Source organism: Haemaphysalis longicornis, unplaced genomic scaffold (assembly GCF_048455015.1).
Source record: "Haemaphysalis longicornis isolate Haplotype H1 unplaced genomic scaffold, Haemaphysalis longicornis Haplotype H1 scaffold_2, whole genome shotgun sequence".
NCBI lineage: Eukaryota > Metazoa > Arthropoda > Arachnida > Ixodida > Ixodidae > Haemaphysalis > Haemaphysalis longicornis.
In genome coordinates, this window is record NW_027526295.1 from 247,933,527 (window position 1) to 247,955,727 (window position 22,201).

General features: G+C 50.8%; 1 pseudogene; it reads left to right on the forward strand.

Moving 5' to 3' along the window:
- Positions 1-315: 315 nt before the first annotated feature.
- LOC144170337 ((3R)-3-hydroxyacyl-CoA dehydrogenase-like) overlaps positions 316-22,201 on the forward strand; it is a 43,156-nt pseudogene continuing 21,270 nt past the window's right edge.

A 22,201-nucleotide genomic window follows, 5' to 3' on the forward strand; every position in this document is an offset into this window, starting at 1 on the left:
GGCTCAAATTGAATTTCGCTTGATTTTCGCTGGATAGTGGCGTGCGCATGGATGGACGCGGACGGACTTTGTGCGGTACTAAGGTACTCCGCACCTAAAACGTGTCCGGACATTCGTGCTCCTTCATCGACACGGGGACATAAGGTTGGTAAACCGAACAGGCGGCGCAAGAGCGGGGCAACAATTATCAGAATATCTGTAGCTTGTTTGTTGTCCGATCACGTGCATAGGTTCAAATTCCTTGAACTTATCAAGTGCGCATATCAAGTCCGCACCTTCAGCGTCTTCTGATAGCACGTGGTACTAGGCGCAGCGTAAGACTTATCGGGCGCGTCAGGCCACCGCTGACGAGGTGTTGTTCGATAGTAAGGTTCCATGCCACTATTTTAGGCACGCCTGGCTGCGCGCCTGGATCCAGCTTAGTTTGCGAAGGCTGGCTAGAACGGCGTACGAGCAAGCAGTTTCGTGCATCATGTCTCTGAGCGGTCGTTTAGCTGTGGTGACGGGCGGTGCGAGCGGTATCGGCAAGGCCACCTGCCACGCCCTGGCCGCTCTGGGCACGGGGCGGCCTCTCTCGCATCCACCGTGGTCCCGCGTAATTCGCGCCAACAGCGCCAAATCCTCCCCTAGTGGTACGTGGCGTCTGAAAAACGTTGCATTTATCGTCATGGCAACGAGTGGCGAGGGGGAAAGGAGGTTGGTGACGTCGCGGACGCTGATGACGTCATTTTTTTGTGCGGCAGCCGGTCCGGGCCGCCGCGCGCCGGCCGCAGCAACCGACGCCACGGCCGGGCTGGAGGCGCGGCGGGCGCGCACGCGTTCGCCGCTCCTCAAGTCCGGCCGTGCCGACGCTCGCCCAACTTCTGCGCCTGCCACCGGTCGCTGCTCATGGGCCGCTCGGCAATGGCACCAGGCGCGAAAGTTGGACGAGCGGCGGCGATGCCTCGGAATGGCCGCCGCCGTCGTTTGGTATGTGTGTGCTGTAACGTGTTTAACAATTGAACAAAGAAAACATGTTGGTAATAGTATGTTTTCTGGTGTCGAATTGTTGTCTTTGTGGCGATAATAATGGGAGCGTTACACAAACATTCTTTTCGCTTTTCTTTTATTCAAAATTCATATGAAGACATCTTTGATTCGAAGTCATGAAAACACATGCACTACACAAAATATAATGCACATACATTTTATGTACACTCTGTTGGACTTTAAGCAAAAATATGACATGCAAATTTAGATATGCAACATTGCAGAATAGAAAAAAAACGTGCAAGATGCACATTTAGGTACACAATAATTGATTACGCAAGAATCACTTCGAAAGTTCTAATCACTATACATATTTTTTTCGCACACACCTCGACGGGGGAAGGAAAGAACTTGAAAGTTCCATTCAATTGATACTTATTTCTTGGGCTCGCCTCGAGACGGGAATGTTTAGACATTCAAAAAATTCCTTTCAGTTCAGAGACACAGTAAACGGGAACCTATAATTTAAAAGAAAGCACGCACAGGTATGCTTCAACGCCTGCCTTTTGGGCCAGTTAACGCAAACTCTGAAAGGAAGCGTTGACCCGACCATACACTTCCGAGAAATCTTGTTCACACCAACAAAATGCAGCGAGAAAAAACTGTTGCAACACAATAACCGCACTATTGACCACTCATTGCTAGATTATATCTGCGTACAAAAATAATGCGCAACCACGTCGTATAATACAGAACACAATCGCAACACAAATCGAGCGCACCCGTCTTTTCTTTTAATGGCGCGTGAACAGTCTGATTGTGAGGGGGGGAGGGGGACGCGCAGAAAAAAAAGTTTTCCTGTATTGTAAGCCGCATATACCGAGCTCATTACTTCAGATATCGGCTAGGTTGTCACACGCTACTCCCTAGTTCGTGTCTGGGCAGCGCCTCTTATCTCATCCTGTCCGATATCGATTCTAACTTTAGAACTATGGAACAGCAAAGCCACTCGCAATAAGATGACATGGCGCGTGCGCGCAGGTTAGATTGAACAGCAAAGCCGGCAATGCTACACTTTTTTTTTGTGAGCGAAACCTTGCAATGGCAGCTGCAGACAACGCATGTATTTCGGCTTGGCATTCCACTGCTCCCTGTGCAAATTGACTGGCATTGAACACCGCGGGTTTACGTCAGATTTTTCGGAGCACTGAAGCAACGTTTGGCAGCAGTTTTGCCGCAAATATCCGTTTTGGAGCAAGATGGCACCGGAAAAATTGCTTAGGGCACGCCCCCCCGCGCCAACAATCGCCGTGGTAATAGGTACGCAGTCAATGACAAGAAGCGCGTACAGTTGAGCTTGCCTTCTTTGTGAGCAGGTGCAGCGTGATAACTTTTGAGGGGTTGAGGTGATTCACCACAGGAAACGTCCAATGAAGTCTCGAACCATCCTCGACTTGGGGCCCCACTCAAGACTCAAACCCACTGCACGAAACAACAACAAAAAATACATCGATAAGAATCCTGAATTGAGGTTCAAGCAGTTACTAAGGCAATCGCAAAACGGCAATGCCGCCTCAAATTCACCTTACGAGCAAGACTTTGTGCGCCGAATGCGCGTTTACTTATATTAAAACTTTGTGTACCTGCAAGGCTGGGATATATTTGCACATTAGTTTCCACTCCGAGACGACTGACATGTCTCATTAACTTCACGTTACATGTGCGAACTGAAAATAGAAGACTGCAATCGGTCGGCTTCTAATCACTATAACTTGTACAAAGCTAATTTGCTTACCTGTCATTTTTGGAGAAGACGAGAAACTTGGCCGAACTGTTTCGCCCTGTGTTGCTGCACCACAGAGCTGCGCAGGACTGGTGACGCTCCTTCCCCCGCGGCCCCATATTTAGAATACATTCGTATATATTTTATAATGCAGCGAAACTTTCAGCCCCTGCAGGCGTTTATTCAACCCGCGCAGCTCTTCGCACGCCGGCTCGCTTACGCACGCACCTAACTGGCCCGCCGTGCGCGCCCAGAGAAAGAAAAAAAAAATATTGGCGCCGGTGAGCTGTTGCGCATGCGTGAGGAGGCGCGGAAGCATGCGTGGTGTGGAAAGAAAGAAACGATGAGGGAAAGGGAAGGGCCACGCCGCAGCACCCTGCCGCTAGGATCGCCCCAATTTTGAAACCGAAACTAGCCAGAGTCGCCGACCAGTGCTCTGGGCGCCAAAGTAGTGGTCGCTGACATCAACCTGGATGGCGCGACAGAAGTGGCCTGGTCACTGCCAGGTGGGTTGTTACGCCTGCAGGTGATTTTCGATTGTTTCAGTGCAGTTATCAGTACCCTATTTTCCATTAGGACAAAACAAATTTGCACTTCTTTATTCATTGCTAAGAATGCTTGCGGGTCACATTTTAAGTGCCACGAAATGCATTTCAAGTGATCAGCGTAAACATGACAAAAAAAAATTACTCCCACCTTCCCTCGCGGGAACCCCTGTGTAGATGCGACGCATAGGGGGTTCCGTTGTTGTTTCCGTTAGGTTGATTCTCCCATCGCGTGAAACGTGCCGTGAACCCCCTGCCGCGGCTATGACGCAACGTGGCGCGGCTATGACGCGACACAATCCAACACAATCCACTTTAATCCAATCCAAATCCAATTCAATCCAAGCCAAGCCAAGCCAAGCCAGGCCAAGCCAATCCAATCGAATCCAGTCCAATGCCCCTCTCGAGAGAGCGTTCGCTATCGGAGAGGAGAGGGGGTGAGCGGCGGAGAGCGCAGCCCGCGCGGCGAGGAGAATGGGGGAGGGGTGTGGACGGACAACAACGCCGTATGGAGGGACAAGGCGAGTGAATGAGATGCCGTCGCATCTAAAACAACGGACGTTGGTCGTTTACACCTTAAAGTTGTGTACCGACAGCCTCATAAATTCAAGGCGTGAAGCAAACATCCCCGCTGCCTTGCTACTGAGGTTTGAGTCGAAGTTTTCTTGTGGATTGAAAGACATGCAGCCGACACGCATCCCGGTAAAACAAGAAGCCATGCAAACCTTTGTCGCGAAAAAATTCAGGAGGTTCTGCCTAGATTCCTACCACCGACTTTCTAAACAGAAGCCAAGAACCTAACCGGTTGACTATTTCAGTTTTTTATCGGTAACTTGTATCATAGCTTGTATACATATACAAGTTATGTAGAAGGTCGGAGATGATATACAGTTAAACCTGGATATATCGAAGTTGACAAAAATTTGCATTCTTTCCTTACAGTCATGTTTTTTTTACATGCAGGTTTCGAGTTAAAGCTCGCGTGAAACGAAACGAAGCCAATATGCAGCAACGAAACCAATATGCTAGACATCAGTGATGCTGAACTCGCCCTTAATTGTTCAAGGATATATTTCACACTGAAAAACTGCGTTATATGCGCCTGCTGCTACTACACGGCTCTGTATTCACAAACGTAACTTAAGCATCACTTCTGCTTTTTATACTTTTCGGCGCCTTAACGCGTATCAAGAAGCAAACTTATGCGTAAAGGACGCCTTTTCGCGAACTTTATGCTCTTTTCCGCACTCAAAATAGTTGAGGAGATGATAGTGACACTGTACCGGGCGGTGACGTTCGTCATTCTCGCCGGCGGAGATGGAAATTAAAATTGTGACCTTGTATTGAAAAGACGAAACTTTTAGTTTTCTGGCAACAGAACTGATCACCGACCAACAAACACTACACATATCAGTGGAGACGCGTGACTACACGCTGACAGGCAGGCCAAGCACCTAACCGGCACCGCGCTCACACGTGGAAACGCACGGGAGATTGCGGTGCGGGAGAAATTCGCTGAATTAGTGCATTTCGCCAGCCGATTTTTCAGAAAAAGTGCAAGAAACACTGACTAATCAGCGTAGCCAATTCGTTACATCAAAGGTAACCTGTCGCAACTCCTTCGTTACATAGAGGTCGCAAACACATGGGCTTCAATGGAGGTGGAAACGGGGAAATGAAAAACTTTGTTAAATCCAGGAATTCGTTACATAGAGGTCCGTTACATCCACGTTTAACTGTAGTAGTGTAACAGACATGATCTGTTGCATTTTATTTTTAGTGAGATAGCAATGAACATAAATAAAGGGCACTACAGAGTAGGCATTATTCCGTGGAGCTTAGATTGTCTCTGTTGATCGTTTGAAAAACGCAAAACAAAAGACAGAAGGGCAATAACAACAATAACAAAAAAATCCCTGGCAATCTTCACTAACATGAAAACTGGGGAGGGGCAAAGCATGCAGTGTATAAGTGTATTTTTGGCGCCTTGGCGTTTTTCCCCGCGGAGATGAAACCGTTGGGGGGTATACAGGTACACAGCTTTGCTGTAAAAGTCTCTTGTCTTTGATGCACGAAACTCTCTGTAAACGGGTGTCCCGGTGTTTCTTTCATAAAATGTTACGTTCTAGCGCAAGGCGTAAACGAGTTTCCCGGTGTTTTAGTGCCGTGATTACATGAGATGACGACTACGGCGACGACGACAGGAGACGCCAACAACCCCAACCCCTAAGGAGCTTTGCCCCTAAAAGCTGGCATTACGATAGAAATTTTATAAGACTCGTCAGCCTGCACCGACCTCTTCTGTATACAACCAAAGGAGGGATTGATATAATAATGCCATGGTGCGCCGACCTGCTAAGCTCTCGACATTTTGCATGGTTTCCGGGTCTGCGCCTCTCTACATTTGATCTATATCGCATCAGCGCATGACTGCCTTGGACGAGCGCTCTTCGCAAATCCAGGTCGGAGCCTGGGGTTCGCAGCGTGATAACCACCCATCCGATACTTTCCGCAGAAAATACCGCCGTGCGGGCTCTGTGTGGAGGGCGCGCTCCACGGCATCTACCCTAAAGCGAAGTGTCGATGCGCAGCACAATACGAGGGACAGAAGACGACACACACAGTGTCGTCTTCTGTTTCTCGTATTGTGCTGCGTTTCGACACTTCGCGATGTACCAACTCGCCCAAACCAAAATTCTACCCTAGCTTTCCAGAGGGAGTGGAGGCCTATGGCGGGGGCACAGTCACGGACAACGGGTCGGTCCGCTGCCACGCATGTTTCTGAAACTTGAGGCCCGGCGGGCGGGGAACGGCACTTACATACATACATACATACATACATGCGGGGAACATACACACACACACACACACACACACACACACACACACACACACACACACACACACATACATACATACATACATACATACATACATACATACATACATACATACAGAGACAGACAGACAGACAGACAGACAGACAGACCAAAATTTATGGGTTTGGGTAGCCAAGAAAGACTTTCGTCTTTAAAATACGCCGCGGCTGAGCCTGGTCGAACTGCCTGCACTTAATTTAAGATGTCAGCCATAATTTCATCAATGCAGTTATTTCGTTTTGTTACACCCCTAAGAGCGTGTCCCTGCACTGGAATCTTGCTCGTATATTCTTAAATTCTCGTCAAATACATTTCGTTTGGAGAAAGTTTACCATCTGAGTCAACACATGTTCAGCTCGTTGCAATGATTCCTATACCATCATCTCGTCACGTTTGATTACGAACAGCCCCTTACTGACACAACAGGAAACATCTTTTCGGTCATCTACACTAATACAGCGATGCAGCATCTTCAAAAATAACGGCAAGAAAGTTGAACGACACACACACACACACACACACAAAAATGAATTTTCCATTTTCAGGACCATCATGCCACACATCTATGCTGTTGGACGTCGGATACACAGCGTCGGTGGAGCATCTTTTCGCCAATATTAAGGAGACCGAATCAGTGCCTATCAGCATCGTGGTTTACAGCGCCGGTATAGTGTCTATGTCCCCCATTGTTACCGCTACCGATGAAGCTTTCGACAAAGTTATCCAAGTCAACCTTCAGGTAAGCTTCATCATATAAAGAAAAAAGCTCACTGAAATGCTCTTAGGTTGCCGTATTGCATTTAGAGATGGGAGCGGCGAAAAAAAAAGTTTTTTTCTCACTCAGGATAATATTGAAAAAAAAAAAAAAAACAGAGCTTCTCCGCGCAACTTTGTCGTGATGCGACCAATCCGCAGCGAGAAAAACGCTTTCTGAAGTCAATGCTCGGGGTAAACTCACGCGCAGATTTTGAGAGCGGAAGCTTTGCTGGGACTTTTGTGGTGCAGAATGTAACAATTATATTCTTTGGGTGTTAATGGAACGAATTATCCAGCACTTAAGTCTTTTTAGTGATTTTAGTGATTTGAAGGCGAAGACCAGTGATTATGGAAAACTTCTTCACTGCAGCATCGTGATTGGGATGCCGCTCCGGTCATCTGTATGCGGCAGGCACCCAGATAATTCTTGTTGTATACTTGCACGGTACGCGGCTAGGGCTGCGGTTACCATACTTGGCTGCGGCTCTTGCGACCAGGGTTCAAATCCAATTCGAAATTAAATGAGTTTTTACGTTTATTTTATTTATTTTTTACAGCGGCCGTAATTTGGTTTCATTCGTGTAGTCACCAGCAACCACGTTCACTTTTCGCGTTTGATGAGACATTTAAAACGTTCCCCTTGAGGAGTATGCCGAGTATTTTATAGATCTGTGCAGAATCAACTTTTTCCAATATTTCTTACTTTTCTAAAAGGAACATGAAAAAACCTGTTTTTTCACACCACTCAAAATTTTATGAAATCTTATATCTTTAACTGCATTACGAGTAACCTTCCCGAACGATATCACTCTTTTCTGAAGAATACAGTGGCTGTGTTTATATATAAGAAAATCTGTTAGACATCCCGGATGTCTAACAGATGTCGGATCTCGGATATTAGATATCGTCTGACATCCGATCGAGAGGAAGGGAAGGTTGCTGTGAGCAGCACCTACTGAGCGCAGGTTTTTGAACCTTATCCGCACTCATTGCAACCCTCGACATCTTTTCACAGCATTCGCATACTATAAGGAAGGTGAACTTAACGAGACACTTTGGGCAGCGCTAATTCTAGAGCACGGTGTAAGAACTAGTTTCTAGAGACTTGTCTTTTACTTGTCCTGAACTAGTGGTGATGTTTCTGACGTTCGTGAATTTATATGTAAGACCTTGAATTCAGTCGTCGGGCTAGCAGGGTATAACCAGGGCAGTAAGTACATGAGGCTTTCGCCTTTACAGAACTTAAGCAGGCACAAGTGCTCCGAGGAATTTTTAACACGAAAGTGTTTTATTCCGGGATTCACGAAGATTTCATTTACGTCATATCCCACCTGCCGCCGGTGACGCTAGTGACGCCAGCACAACGAATCAAGCCGCCTGTAAAGGGTGCACCCCTGCACACAGAGCCTTCTTGCGGGGAAGCAACCTTTATTGATAAAGAGTACGCTATACTGCGGGTTGTTCGTTTTCGGGTTTTATATTTTAACACGAAAGTGTTTTATGCCGTGATACCCCAAGATTTAACTGACGTCATATCCGTCACGGAAATGATGCCAGTACACCTTTGCCGAAGCGACAAGCCAGCAGGACGTCGCTCGCCAAGCACACCCACAAGAGAGCCACCTTCCCGCAAATCATGCTCAGCTGCAGATTTCGCTGCACATTTCACTTTCGTGTTTTATCGATTCCTATGACAGAAGAATCAACCACAGCTTTTTTTTTTTTTTTTTTTCAAAATGTAAATGCATTCCAGGCTTGGGGGCACCAGTGCTGTTTCGAAAAGTTATGGCTGCGGCCCATCATTTGAAAGACGGTAGTCATTCCTGGGCTACATAAACGCCAAATTTTTGTCTCTATGTCTGACCGTCTGTTTGCCTGTCACTCGATTTAGCCGCCAGGCCATAGTGGAAGGATACCATGAAGTATAAATAGGCAGGACAGTTCCAGACAACTAGACCTGCGGCATGGGTCGTACATGTCCCCATTATTCAGCGCAACAAAGGAAACCTCAAACGCGGGTTCGATTCGTGGCCGCGGCGGCCGCTTTTCTGATGGAGGCGAAAAGCAAAAACGCCCGTGTGCACGAGATTTCGGCGCACGATAAAGATCCCCAGGTGGTCAAAATTAATCCGGAGCCCTCCACTACGGCGTGCCTCATCGCCTGCGTTGCGTCGGAGCATTAAACCCTACAATCAACCAAGGAGACTTCAAGCACATTTGAGGGAAAATGTGAGCACCTAATCGAGGGTACCTGAGTTCTTTTAATTAGGGCTTGCAGATTCGGTTGGTTCTTACAATATGAAACGAGAAAACAAATCTACAGAAATTCAGAGAATTGTCTACTAATGCCTCGCATTCTTATACCTCGTGTCTAGAGTGTGAGTTCTTTACAGCCAACAATGGCTATGAGTACCAAGAGACGTCGGATATTTTTTTAGTTTTTTCAAGTTCTCATTTTTTTTTGCCAATGATGCAAATTTATACCATTATAGCGATGAAGTGGCTTTACTTCGCTAATTGTGTTTCCTGTATTTCCTGTAAAGAAGGCGTAGAGGAAATAGTTCCTGTTCTTATTCATCTAGAAATGAAAGTTTTCAAGTGTTTGCAAAAACGAAAGGATGCAGCTGCATCCAAAAAGGGAGTTTTGGGTGCAAAAATTATGCCATATTTATACTCTCTCGTTTTTCTCATATACACAATAATCACTATGCCAAGGAAAAACTTTGCGCAGCTTGCATTAGGGGTGCAAGGCTGGAGAAACAGCAGGGCTGGTGGCCTCTCTCGCTCTGTCGGAGACCCGCCTGTTGCACCTGACATGGATTTCCGCACTTGCCTCTGAAAGTTCCCAATGACTGGCTGGTCCGGATCGTTTTGTCCGCAGACTTTCACATCTCTTTCAAAGGGGGACCGCGTTAGAACGCGCTAGAACCCGCGGGAACCGGCTTCGCGAACTCGGCGTCTGTAGCGCGAACTCGGCATCTGTGCTCCCCACTTCAGGCGCGAACGCACGTGAACTGGCGAGAAGAACAGCACGCGAGAGATCACGCCACAAACGCGTGAGGAATTTTTCTTGGTGTTTTTGCAAGCTCCTCACGTGGCACAAGTCCAATCGCAAGCTTCGCCTGCGCCGGGCGCTCCTCAAGAGTTGCACGCTCACATGCGCTCGTTGTTTTTAACAACAGAGCTATTAAAGCTGCCAGTTCCGCTGTCAAGCGCTACCACACACAAAAAAAAAATACCAAGAAAAATATCGAGCGCACGTGCGCGTGCGCCTCGTGAGGAGCGCCCGGCGTCCGCCATCTCGACATTTAAGAACACTCTGCCAAGCGTTCGTGGCGTGATCTCTTGCGTCCTGTTCTTCTCGCCAGTACACATGCGTTCGGCCCTGAAGTGGGCATCACAGATGCCGAGTTCGCGCAACAGACGCCGAGTTCGCGGAGCCAGTTACCGCGGGTTCTAGCGCCTGCTAACGCGGTCCACTTTGGGAGAGATGTGAAAGCCTGCGGACAGAACGATCCGGGCCTGCCAGTCATAAAGAACTTACAGCGGCAAGGTCGGAAATCCATGTGAGGTGCAACAGCCGGGTCTCCGACGAAGGGAGAGGGGCCGCCAGCTTTGCAGCCTGGCCAAGCTGCACCAATTTTTTTTTTGGTATTGCTTTCTGGTAACGCTATACGGCGGCACTCAAAACTAAAACAGCTCCACTGTTAAAAAAATTATCTCGAAGCGGTCTGTTGGAGACCGCCTTTTCTTCGCGCACATCGCTGCCCGTGGACGCGCTGCCTTTCTGAACACGTGGTGCCATCTAGTACGAGTACTTCGAAACTGAGAGAGCGCGCGAGAAAGGAAAGTGATATTTAGTTCGACGAGACGTCGTAGGGTTTCTGTTCGATTATGCTGCTTATAATAGGTGGAAATAAATGTTTCCTTCAAGTTTCGTGCTTTCACATGCGCTGCCTTCATTGTCGCATCTTGGTACGTCATCAGCTTTAATCGGAAATGACACCGACCATTGTGCTATGTTTATTATTTTCGTCTAATACGCACGAAATAAGCGCATGAGTAGGCTGTTGACGACGAAGCACCAAATAATGAAAAAAAAAAAAACGCTTTCTAACCTTCGCACTGGGGTAGCGTTTACGCTGCTGTTTGAAGGCCTATAATCATAAACCCCCCCCCCCCCCCCTTTCTTTTTTTGTCCAGTGACAAAATCGCCCTCCTCCAGCTCCCCAGTCTCCTGAATGCCATACCCGGAATCCACCATGCGTTTTATGCCGATGACCTCACTATATGGACTACCAGCGGCTCCAGCGGCGCGCAACGAGACGCCCTCCAGCAAGCCATCGACACCACCGTCGCCTACCTCATCCCCAGATGCCTAACGGTCGAACCAAACAAGTCAACCCTCCCCGTTCTCCGAGCCCGCACCCGCGGCCGCACCCCTCCCCCCCCCCCCCCCCCAACCCACCCCGCATCCACAAGTGACCATCCACGGCACTCCCATTCCCCAAGTCACCACCCTCCGGGTGCTCGGAGTTCCTTTTGACTACGACGGCTCCGGCGCCATTCTTCTCCCACAGCTCCACAAAACAATCACTCAACTTACACACCTCATTCGGCGCATGCGCGGCTCCACCTATGGCCTCAAAGAATCTGACACCTGCAAACTCGTTCACGGTTCAAGCCCTCCTCATCAGTCGCCTCACATACAGCTGCCCTTTCGTCCACCTCAAGATACAGGAAGCTTACAAACTGGACGCTACAAAGCAGCCTTAGGCCTCCCTACCTACACCTCCAACACACGCCTCCCCCAGCTTGGGCTCTACAACACCCTCACAGAAATCTTGGAAGCCCTACGCACTTTCCACCTGCACCTACTGTCCCTCACACCGGCTGGTCGACGGGTACTTCGGGTCATCGGATGCACGGCCCCTGCCACCCCACACGCGCCCCAACGTATTCCCCTTGTTGCAAATAGTAGAGGAAGAAGATGAGGCTCCTGGCTCTAGGGCATTACTATCGTCATCATTGTGACCAAGTCATCGCCATTAAAAGGGTCGTTCGATCAGGGGTCCCACGGCTTCGTTTCCTGGCGGCGCACCCGCAACGAGGTGCCCGATCCGCAACATTGGTGCCGAATCCCAAGGGAAAACGAGCGGCTCCCACCGACGTGGGCAACGAGCGACGGCGACGACGAGTTTCTTCTAGAAGCGGTCGCCCAAGCAACCTAGTCCTTCTCGGAGCCGCACCCAGGGAGACAACGCGCGGACCGGGCTGCCTACCAAGCGAGTAAGCCGGACTTTTTCGCTTAACGATGGACCGGCTGAAGGCGAAACGCGCTGCAAGGCGAGCCCAAGCGACAAAAGTTTCGACCGAGGCGAAAGCGCTCATCGAGAGCGGCTGCTCTGACCGGCTCGCGCTCCGAAAGGTGCTGGACAAGCTCATGGCTAGCCGCGAGGAGCTTAGCAAGATCGACGCCCAGGTCGAGGGCGTGGTTCCTGTCGAGGAGCTGGAAAGGGAGTACGAGTCGGCGGCCCATTACAACGACAAGACGCTCGAGGCTCTGACTCGGCTTGCGTACCGGCTCGAGGAGCTCAGCGTCAGCGGCACGGCGCAACCTGCCTCCTCGGCTGCGATTAACACGCCCCATGCCCCAACGACAGTTCCATCCCAGATCACTGGACCTCGTCTCCCAACGCTTACCATCAAGCCTTTTTATGGGGACGTGTGTCAGTGGACGTCGTTTTGGGAGCAATTCAACGGCGCAGTCCATACCTACCAGGCTTTAACCACCACCGAGAAGTTTCACTACCTCCGAAACTACCTGGAAGGTGACGCAGCAGCTGCCATCGCTGGACTGCCAACAACGGAGGCGTTCTATGAGAGTGCCATCCAGCAGCTCCAGGACAGGTTCGGGGACAAACGCCGGATCGTACAGCGGCATTTTAGAAACCTCCGCGAGCTGCAGCACGTGACGTCTCTCTCGGAGGAGAGGGAGCTGCGCAGACTTTACGACTGCGTCCAGCTGAACGTCCGCTGCCTCAACCTTCTGGACGTTCCAACGAGCAGCTTCGCCGCGATGCTGTACAACATTTTGCTCGAAGTGCTGCCGGAAGAGATCGTCGTGGCGTTTCACAGGCACGTCCGCCTCAAAAAGATATCAACGGGCATGACATCATCTTCGTCTGGGGACGAAAACGAAACGGCTTGCCGGCAATTGGAGCGACTCTTGCGGTACACGCAAATCGAACTCGAGGCAAGAGAGCAATGTGCTCCAGTGGCGACTCCTACCGAATCGAGTGACCCCTCTCAACGTAACGGGCAATCAACGTCAACGTCGGTTCTTCACGCCTTGCATGCTTCGATGCCCAAACGAAACGAGTGCTTTTTTTGCGAATCGGCGAAGCACACTACTGAAGCATGCTACGCTTCTTTGAGCATCAAAGACAAAAAGAAGCGTCTTGCAAAGCTGATGCGATGCTATAGATGCACGATGGTGGGCCATCGATCAAAGGAGTGCCGGCGAAATTTATCGTGCAGTATATGCAAGGGAAGGCACGCCACCGTCATGTGCGACCCTGGCTACAAGGTGTTACGAATCGGCCAGCGCCGCCGTACTGTCCCGCATCACTCCTCGGCTGTGCGGCGAAGCCCCTGCGTGCTCCTTCGAAAACAGGCGCAACCATGTCGGCAACAAGTTGCGACAAGCCGCGCCAGACGCTTTGCTCTCGCGCATTTCAAAACTTCGGCGGCTGCCTGCGAGGCTCGTCTCCACGCTCTTCAAGGACACAGAGGCCCCGTCGATCGCAACGGAGTCCTCCTCTCTCCCCTCTCTCGGACTCAACGTGCCCGAGGCTATGAACGGCTTACGAACTCTGGAAAGAGTGTTGTGCGTGTTCCGTGGTGTTCCCGCTTGTTGCGTTTGACCGTTATCGCTTTTTGGGTATAAATAGAGCTACCCAAGCGTTGTAAACCATTCCTGTTAGAGCAGCGAATCGATGTTGTCGCTCTGCTCGAGTCCTGTATTGTAACCTCGCCCGTCGGGGCATTGTTCTTTGGCTTCGGCTCACCTCTCGCTATGAAGTAAACAGTTACGTTAGCCTACGGCTTCTGGACTCCTTCACGACTGCAGTCGGCCTTCGCGGTCGCAACAACTGGTTGGCAGCGGTCGGATGGCAACTTCGTAACACCTGAAGCCAGCGGTGCGAGACCCAACACCGCGGACATCGAGGCGGCTTCGGACTTCGCAGAATTCACGGCGGTCAAGGGTGAGTGCGGGACTTTTCTTCACTGAGTTTTACCAGGCTTCTGAGGATAGCTGGTAGGGCGTGTGTTTTGTCGCGTGGGTTAATCGCGCAAAACATTTTTGGGAGCAGTGGGAAAGCAGTACTCTAGACCGGCCATGAATTTGAAGGCGTTGAAAAAACCGCAGTTGTTGGAGCTTGCAAAAGAGTTGCGCTTGGATGTTACGGACGCGCTGAGAAAGCCAGAGCTCATACAGGCTATACTCGCTGTTGGTGCTAACGATGAGGAGCTGTCGGAATGCATTGAGCGGATCAATTGCAGGGAGACCGCGAAACGTCAGGCCGCCGAGGCAGAGGCTAAACGTCAGGCCACCGAGGCAGAGGCTGAGGCAGAGGCTGAGCGCCAGCGTGAGGAGTTCGAGAGACAGAAACGAGATCAGGAACGCGAGGAAAGAAAACGACAGCACGAGGCAAAGATGCGATGGTACGACCTCGAGCTCGAGCGCCTTGAAGAGGAAAGAAGGGAGCTCGAGGGAGAGAGACTCCAACGGGAGAACAAGAACCTAGAGCACAAAATTCAACTCGAGCAGGAAGAAGCGAAGCCCGAGTTAGAATTGTTGCTCGAAAAAGACCTCGTTGTCGGGGAAAGCACCGTGCCAGCGCTGCCAGTAGCAGACGCTCGGGAGCGCGAGTCGGAGGCGACGGTTGCAGCCCAGCAGCGCGTCAAGGTTGCTGAGAGAGATAACGACGGCGCATTAGCTCGGACTGTCGGCAGCGGCGGCAGAGGGCAGTGCGTGTCCACTGAGTGCGATAATGTGTCGCGGTTTGTTTTGGAGATCTCGGCGGAGTGTTCGGACGGTTAAAATTCGCGGGAGGACATGGATATGGCTACCGGTCTGAACATGAACATTTCGCGAGATAGCGAGGTTTCGCTGAGTGCGCAAACAATGGGGCTACCGAAAGACAACACGAGTCCGCTGAAACGGAGGTTGTTTCTTCGGACGGCGGCAGTTAAAAAGAGACCGACGTTGTGGCAAAGCCTGCAGCCGAGGCCGCGAACGGTTTGCACGGTTCAGTTGGGAGTCCTGACGATCTCGCCACTGAGCAAGCCGATTCCGTCCTGCCACCAGCTCAGGTAACTGACCTCGAGCAACGGCCAGCTGAGCTCGTAGAGATTCAGGTGTCTAGGGCGGCTGAGACGTCTTTTGAGACAGAGCAGCCTGGTTGTAGTGTAGTTCTAGCAGTGAGGAAGGAGAACGGGAACACACTTCGGCCTTCGCGTGCTGAGGCTGTCGCCGAAAACGCGAGGGATGACGAGATAGGGTCTGTTGGAAGTTACGAGGTGTCTAAAGAGCGGCTCGTGGCCTTGTCACTCCAAGCTGATGCTCCCGATGATAGGCCAACATCGGCTGAGCTTGTTGAGAATCCGGTGTCGTCTACGGCTGAGCCGAAGTCGGGAACCGACCAGCCTAAGGGAAAGAACGTAAACGCGTTCCGGCGTTTGCTTGCCGAACGCGTTCGTAAAAAGGCGAGCAACGAGGAGAGAGGAAAAACGTCCGCGCGTACTTGTGGCGCGGGTTTCAGTGCGGGCACGCCAAGGGGCAAAGCCGTGAGCTCGCATCGCGCCAAGGGAACGCCGCCTCCAAAAAGGAGTGCGCGCCTCTCCTTTGAACGTTGGAAAATCTCGTTCGCTCCTCCACGCGCTCGACCTTTGTCGAACAAGACGACCGGTGTCCTTTCACGCGGTCGCAGCAGCGTTCAGAGAACGGGTGCACCTAAAGTGCGGTACAAAAAGGGAAAAGCTCGGAGCAATGATGAGAGCTCAAATCGCAGCTCTCAGCGCGAGAAGTGGCTTGTAGACGCCTGACTTTCTCAATTTCATTGTTTTTCCTGGAGCAGGTTTCGCCCTTTACGATTACATTTCTTTTTGTGTGGGACATTTCCAATCACGCGAAATGTCACCTTTCAAGTTTGTTCACTTGTCTAAAGTACTGCTGGGCAAAAATATAACTAGAGTAGTTAGTTATTCGCGTACTTTTTCGCAACTAAAAGCCTGGTAGAGCTTCAGTGTGGATTTGTCTTCGCACTTGCCGGCGATGCGGTTGTGTCTTCCTGTGTTGTTCTGTTGCTTGCCTGACCAAGCCAGCGACGTTCTTGGGGAGCCACTACTCGTCCAGTGACCCGCAGGGTGAAGCTCCAGCACGGTGTCGTACAGCCAAGGCCTGGAGTCGAGCGTCTGCCGAACACTTCACTTTGACAGCATCCCTCCGGACAACGGTTGCAGACCCTTATCCATCGGGATCTCGGACCCCCGGCGGAGAAGCTGTTACGAATCGGCCAGTGCCGCCGTACTGTCCCGCATCACTCCTCGGCTGTGCGGCGAAGCCCCTGCGTGCTCTTTCGAAAACAGGCGCAACCATGTCGGGAACAAGTTGCGACAAGCCGCGCCAGACGCTTTGCTCTCGCGCATTTCAAAACTTCAGCGGCTGCCTGCGAGGCTCGTCTCCACGCTCTTCAAGGACACAGAGGCCCCGTCGATCGCAACGGAGTCCTCCTCTCTCCCCTCTCTCGGACTCAACGTGCCCGAGGCTATGAACGGCTTACGAACTCTGGAAAGAGTGTTGTGCGTGTTCCCGCTTGTTGCGTTTGACCGTTATCGCTTTTGGGTATAAATAGAGCTGCCCAAGCGTTGTAAACCATTCCTGTTAGAGCAGCGAATCGATGTTGTCGCTCTGCTCCAGTACTGTATTGTAACCTCGCCCGTCGGGGCATTGTTCTTTGGCTTCGACTCACCTCTCACTATGAAGTAAACAGTTACGTTAGCCGACGGCTTCTGGACTTCATGGCTGCAACAGCGGCTGGCCGCTCGCATCATACACGCTACCACTCGTATGTCGGAGGCCACGGAGCTCGGATCGGGTGCCCCCACTCGGTCGCAACAAAGGCCAGACAAAACAAGGTCCGAAGCAAAACCACCTACAATTTCCCGGTGAAGACGCAGGCCACCAAGTTGGCATCTACTGCCCTCACTAGCTGCCAGCTGGGCGAAGACATTTACCTCCAGACATTCAGGTCATGGATCATCGGTCCAAACGCAGCAAGTTACGTACGAGGCATTTTGGACGGTGGCAGCCAGAGAACCTACATTAAGGAAGACCTCGTGGAGAAATTGCAACTAAAAGTCGTGGGAGAGACAAACCTCGCAGTCAAAACCTTTGCATCGTCAATCACTTCTGAAGTGGGAAGAAGAATCGTTGAGGTTCGACTGCGCAGCCAGTTTGGCGACGCAGAGCATAGATTACAGGGAATTACCGTACCAACCATTTGTCAGAACGTCCCAAATACGGATATGAGCGGTGCTTTTGCTATGGATTTAAGAAAGTTAGGTTACCGACTTGCGGACGAACAAACTGTTCCCCAAGGAAGTGCGGACGGAGACATCGAGGAGCCGACCAACTGTGGAGAACAGTGGCAGGAGAAATTATTAGAAGCGAGCAACAGGAAGGACTAGTCGCGATAAACACTTCGCTTGGATGGACGCTGCAAGGCCCTGTCAGCAAACCGAGTCCTGCGCTTAAGAGAACGACGGGAGTGACTTGCGTGATGAGTGACCAGGTATCACTAAACGATCGATCAAGACTGGGCTCTGCACAGCATCCACGTGATCGACAGAGCAGCACTGCTACGCTAACCCATGACGTTGCATCCGTCGCAAAGTGCACCACAGAAAGTGCGGCAGCAAAGGCACTAGACGGACTCAAGAAAGATCCGCCTTTCAAAGAGTCGACTTGGTCACCGGCAACACTCCGGGCTTCGCAGGTTACAGGCGTATATGATGTGCAGAAGCCTACGACTGCTGATTGCGTGACCAGAGATCGACCGCATTATTTACCCAAGACGGGAGCTGATTCGATGAATGACACAGCAGCACGGACATACTTGAATGCCTACAGGCACCGTCCCCCCAGAAGACACTGTGCGCATGATAATCATCTGCACACGTCGGAAACAACGCGGCTTACAACCTGGATGCACCAGAAGAAACGAAGTAACCGGAAGCAACGCAGGAAGAAAAAGGCTATCTAAATTTAACTGGCCTGAACGTTGGCGTTTCACCAGGAACTGCAGTGCTATGTTTTCGCCAGGAGCCCTGTGCCAGATTTTAATGCTTTTCACATCTGTTTTGTGGCCGGGAGTATGTTCAAATAGTAGAGGAAGAAGATGAGGCTCCTGGTTCTAGGGCATTACTATCGTCATCATTGTGACCAAGTCATCGCCATTAAAAGGGTCGTTCGATCAGGGGTCCCACGGCTTCGTTTCCTGGCGGCGCACTCGCAACGAGGTGTCCGATTCGCAACACCCCTCTCCATTCGTCAAAGCATCCACGTCCCTCCCGTCCCCAAGCATATGCACGCCTTCTACAACCAAGGCCGCCGCAGCGCCCGCGTCCGATTCCTCGAAAAACGCTACGACACGGATCCCAACACCCGCTATACCGACATAGCCCAGTACTCCACCCGCAACAGCACCACCATCGCAGTCCTCACCAACGAGGAAGGCCACCCCACCGCGGCCTCCTACCTCCACATACCCACGCTCACCGCCGAGTCCCTCGCCATCGCCCACGCTGCCCTGACCTACTGCCACCAACCCTACCTGACTTAATCACCGACTCGGAGCAAGCCTGCCGCCTCTACCAAGCCAGCCTTGCCCCGCCAGCAGCCATTCACCTCCTTCAGCGCCTCCCTGAAGACATTGAACTCTCCATTCTCTGGACCCCCGGCCACTCTGGCCTGGCAGGGAATGAGGCGGCCCACACCGCAGCCCGCGCACTCATTACCCGGGCACTTCCCTCGCCTCGCCTCGACCAAGCAACTCCCCCACCCCGCGACCCAGCAGCCCTGACATTTCTCGACCCCACCTTCAACTCCATCCTAGCTCTATCACCACACTGACTCCCGAAGGCGATACCCGCTCACCCTTTCCCCCAACCTTCCCTCACCGCCCAACAGGCCTACATCCTCCGCCGACTACGACGGAAACCTACTTTAACCACTTCATCCTATCCCACATTTCCCCTTCTCTCTTTCCACCCGACTGCCCGCATTGTCACATTCATCTCAACACCTACCACCTCGTCTTCTCCTGCCCCCAACACCCACATCCCCACCCCTCCCCTTTCCCTGAGCATTGGGAGTCCGAGCTGACCAGCTCCACACCGGAGCTCCCGGTCGCCCTGGTGCGGCGCGCACTGAAGGCAGCCCGGACAAGAGGCCTCCTGGACTTAGGAGGCTAACCGCACCCTTCTACCCCTTCCCTTTGGCTCAATAAACGTTTTGCCACCACCAACACCCCCACGGCAGTGCAGGCTTTCAGCGCTATCGCACAGGTCGACAAGTTGAAATTCAATTTGCCATTTTGGATATTCTTCCGCAACCAAATTAAGGAATAGGGGTGTTACCTGACCACGGAATTAACGCTATTGTATTTGGACGTTGGTCGCAGCAAATTAATCAGATACCCCGCCATTTTTTTTTTCACTCACCCAGAGCGCGCCTCTGATCTTCCCGTCTGACAGCGCGCTTAACTTCAGCATGCACCGGTTCCTTGTAGCGCTCCGCCGTCAGAGCGTTGTGTGATAGCCATTTACCTTGGCTATATCAAGCACGCCAGATATAGCGCGTGGTTGCTGCCTCAGTCACGAGTGCAGTATGAGTGCAGTTGCAGGCAGCCTGTGCACCACGTCTATGAGCGGACGGCTAGCTGTGGTGACCGGCGGTGCGAGCGGCATAGGCAAAACCACATGCCACGCTCTGGCACACCGGGACGCCAACGTGGCCGTCGCTGATACCACCCGGGACTCTGCCACGGACTTGGGCCTGGTCCCTGTTGGGTGAGTTGTTATTGTTGTGTTTTGTTCCCAACAGCCGAATAAGATGCACTCCCGTGAGAGCTGTAAAAACAGTTGCAAATAGCGAATAATCATATATACCGAAATGTCACCGCTGTCCTGGTACTCCTTATCGTCTTCTTACGCAAGTCGTCGCGATGTACAAAAAATCGTACAACAGTTATTTTTACCTCCACTTTTCACCGACTTTTAAGAGCTTTCCTGAAGGGTCGACATATTGTCATGTCATGTAGATGCCTAATAGAAAAGGTCTGATGAAACTACTGTTATTATGGCTCCTTCTTAGCGCGCGAAAGTGCACGAAAAAGCTGCGGACTTGTATAATTACCCTTTGCCTCGCCCACTAGGGCGTGGAATCACTATGGGGTGCAGGAATAAAATGAGAAGGGCTGCATCCCTCAATGGTGGTTCACGGGATAAGACGCATATAATTTATCATTCGCGTGAGGACCCTTGCCGTGAGCGATCGTTAGTATCGTTTGATACACCGAGTATGTATGATATGACTAGTGCAAATTCATTAGCACGAACTTGTAGTTACGTGGGGGAATCCTTAGACGAAGCGAATGCCTAAACACAAGGAACGCGGTCAAAGGGGCGACGACCATACATTTTTGTTTGGGTAGTTTGCGATCTGAGAAAATTCTTCTGCTCAGTGTAGTAATTCCTAGAAGCAACGCTCCATTCCATCGTCTTCGCGTTCTTTCCAAAATTCTGTTGCACTCACACGATCCCAAGTATATTTTCTCCAGTCTTCCTTATAGATAACTCTGGATACATTAATGCAGACGTTGTTGACACAGTGACATCTCGCCCAATACTGAACTTTGATTGCCAAGATAAAGCTTTGCGCAAGTTGTTCATGCTGTCTGTATTCTGTGGAATAAAACGTTCTACTATAACGTACTATGTTACCAGTTTATAATTTTTAATCTTACTCCAGTTTTAACGCCTCTCAGTCACTAATTTTTAAGAAACAAGCAAAGAAGGTATACATGACTCCTTTGCGATACCATTGGTCAGTTGATTCATGCAGTAAGATAGAACCGAGTAGTGGCTGCAGAACGACCGCCTAAAACAGCTTGGACAGCATGATTTCCCGTTCAGTTTATTCTGGCGACGTGCAAATCTGGGCAGACGTCAGGACAGCACTACGAGAAACAAAAGAAAAAAAATGCTGTCATCGTCAGCAGTATGTGCCAAAATTTACAGACAAAAAAAAAGTTTACCCGCCGCGGTGGCTCAGTAGCCAAGGCGTTGCGCTGCTGAGCACGAGGTCGCGGGTTCGATTCCCGGCCGCGGCGGCGGCTTTTCTGATGGAGGCGAAAAGCCCGAACGCCCGTGTGTACGAGATTTCGGCGCACATTAAAGATCCCCAGGTGGTCAAAATTAATCTGGAGCCCTCCACTACGGCGCGCCTCATCGCCTGCGTTTCGTCGGCGCGTTAAACCCTACAATCAATCAATCAATCAATCAAATCAATCAAGAAAAAACGTTTACGCATCATAACCGCCAGGTTTTCGGGGCATTTTGCCTCCCAGTGCCATAGGGGAGTGGCGGTGGTTGCGAGTCTTTTTATGTATATTTGGGGTGTAAAGAACCTGGCGCACAAACGAATCACTTGCAGGGATTCCACAGGTATTTCAAATTTTCTCAAACTTCCACTCGTGGGACCTCTAAATTTTTCCCTTCAAGTGTACTTTAGAAGAAATCGGACGTACTCGTGCCGTACGTCATTTTGCAGTTTATGTCCAGTTGTATTTGTGTGGGCATAGCTGAGTGAATTCTATTTCAGCTGTGTTCGGAGACAAAAGAGGGTACCTTAAAGGTTAAAAAAGGTACCTTAAAAGAGGGTACCTTACCTTAAAGGTTTTCATATAATAGCATAAAGACCCAAGACTGGCTGCACTTGCAGTGACGTGACGTGACGTGACGTGATCGTGACGTGCCATACAGAACCAGAGGCGTGCATGGAGCTGAAATAATCTTTTAGGGGCGAAGCACCTTAGGGGCTCGGGCTGACAGCGTTTCCTGTCGTCGTCACATGTAGTCATGGTACTAAAAAATTGGGACACTCATCTTCCAACGCCTCGCGCTAGATCGTAACGGGTACT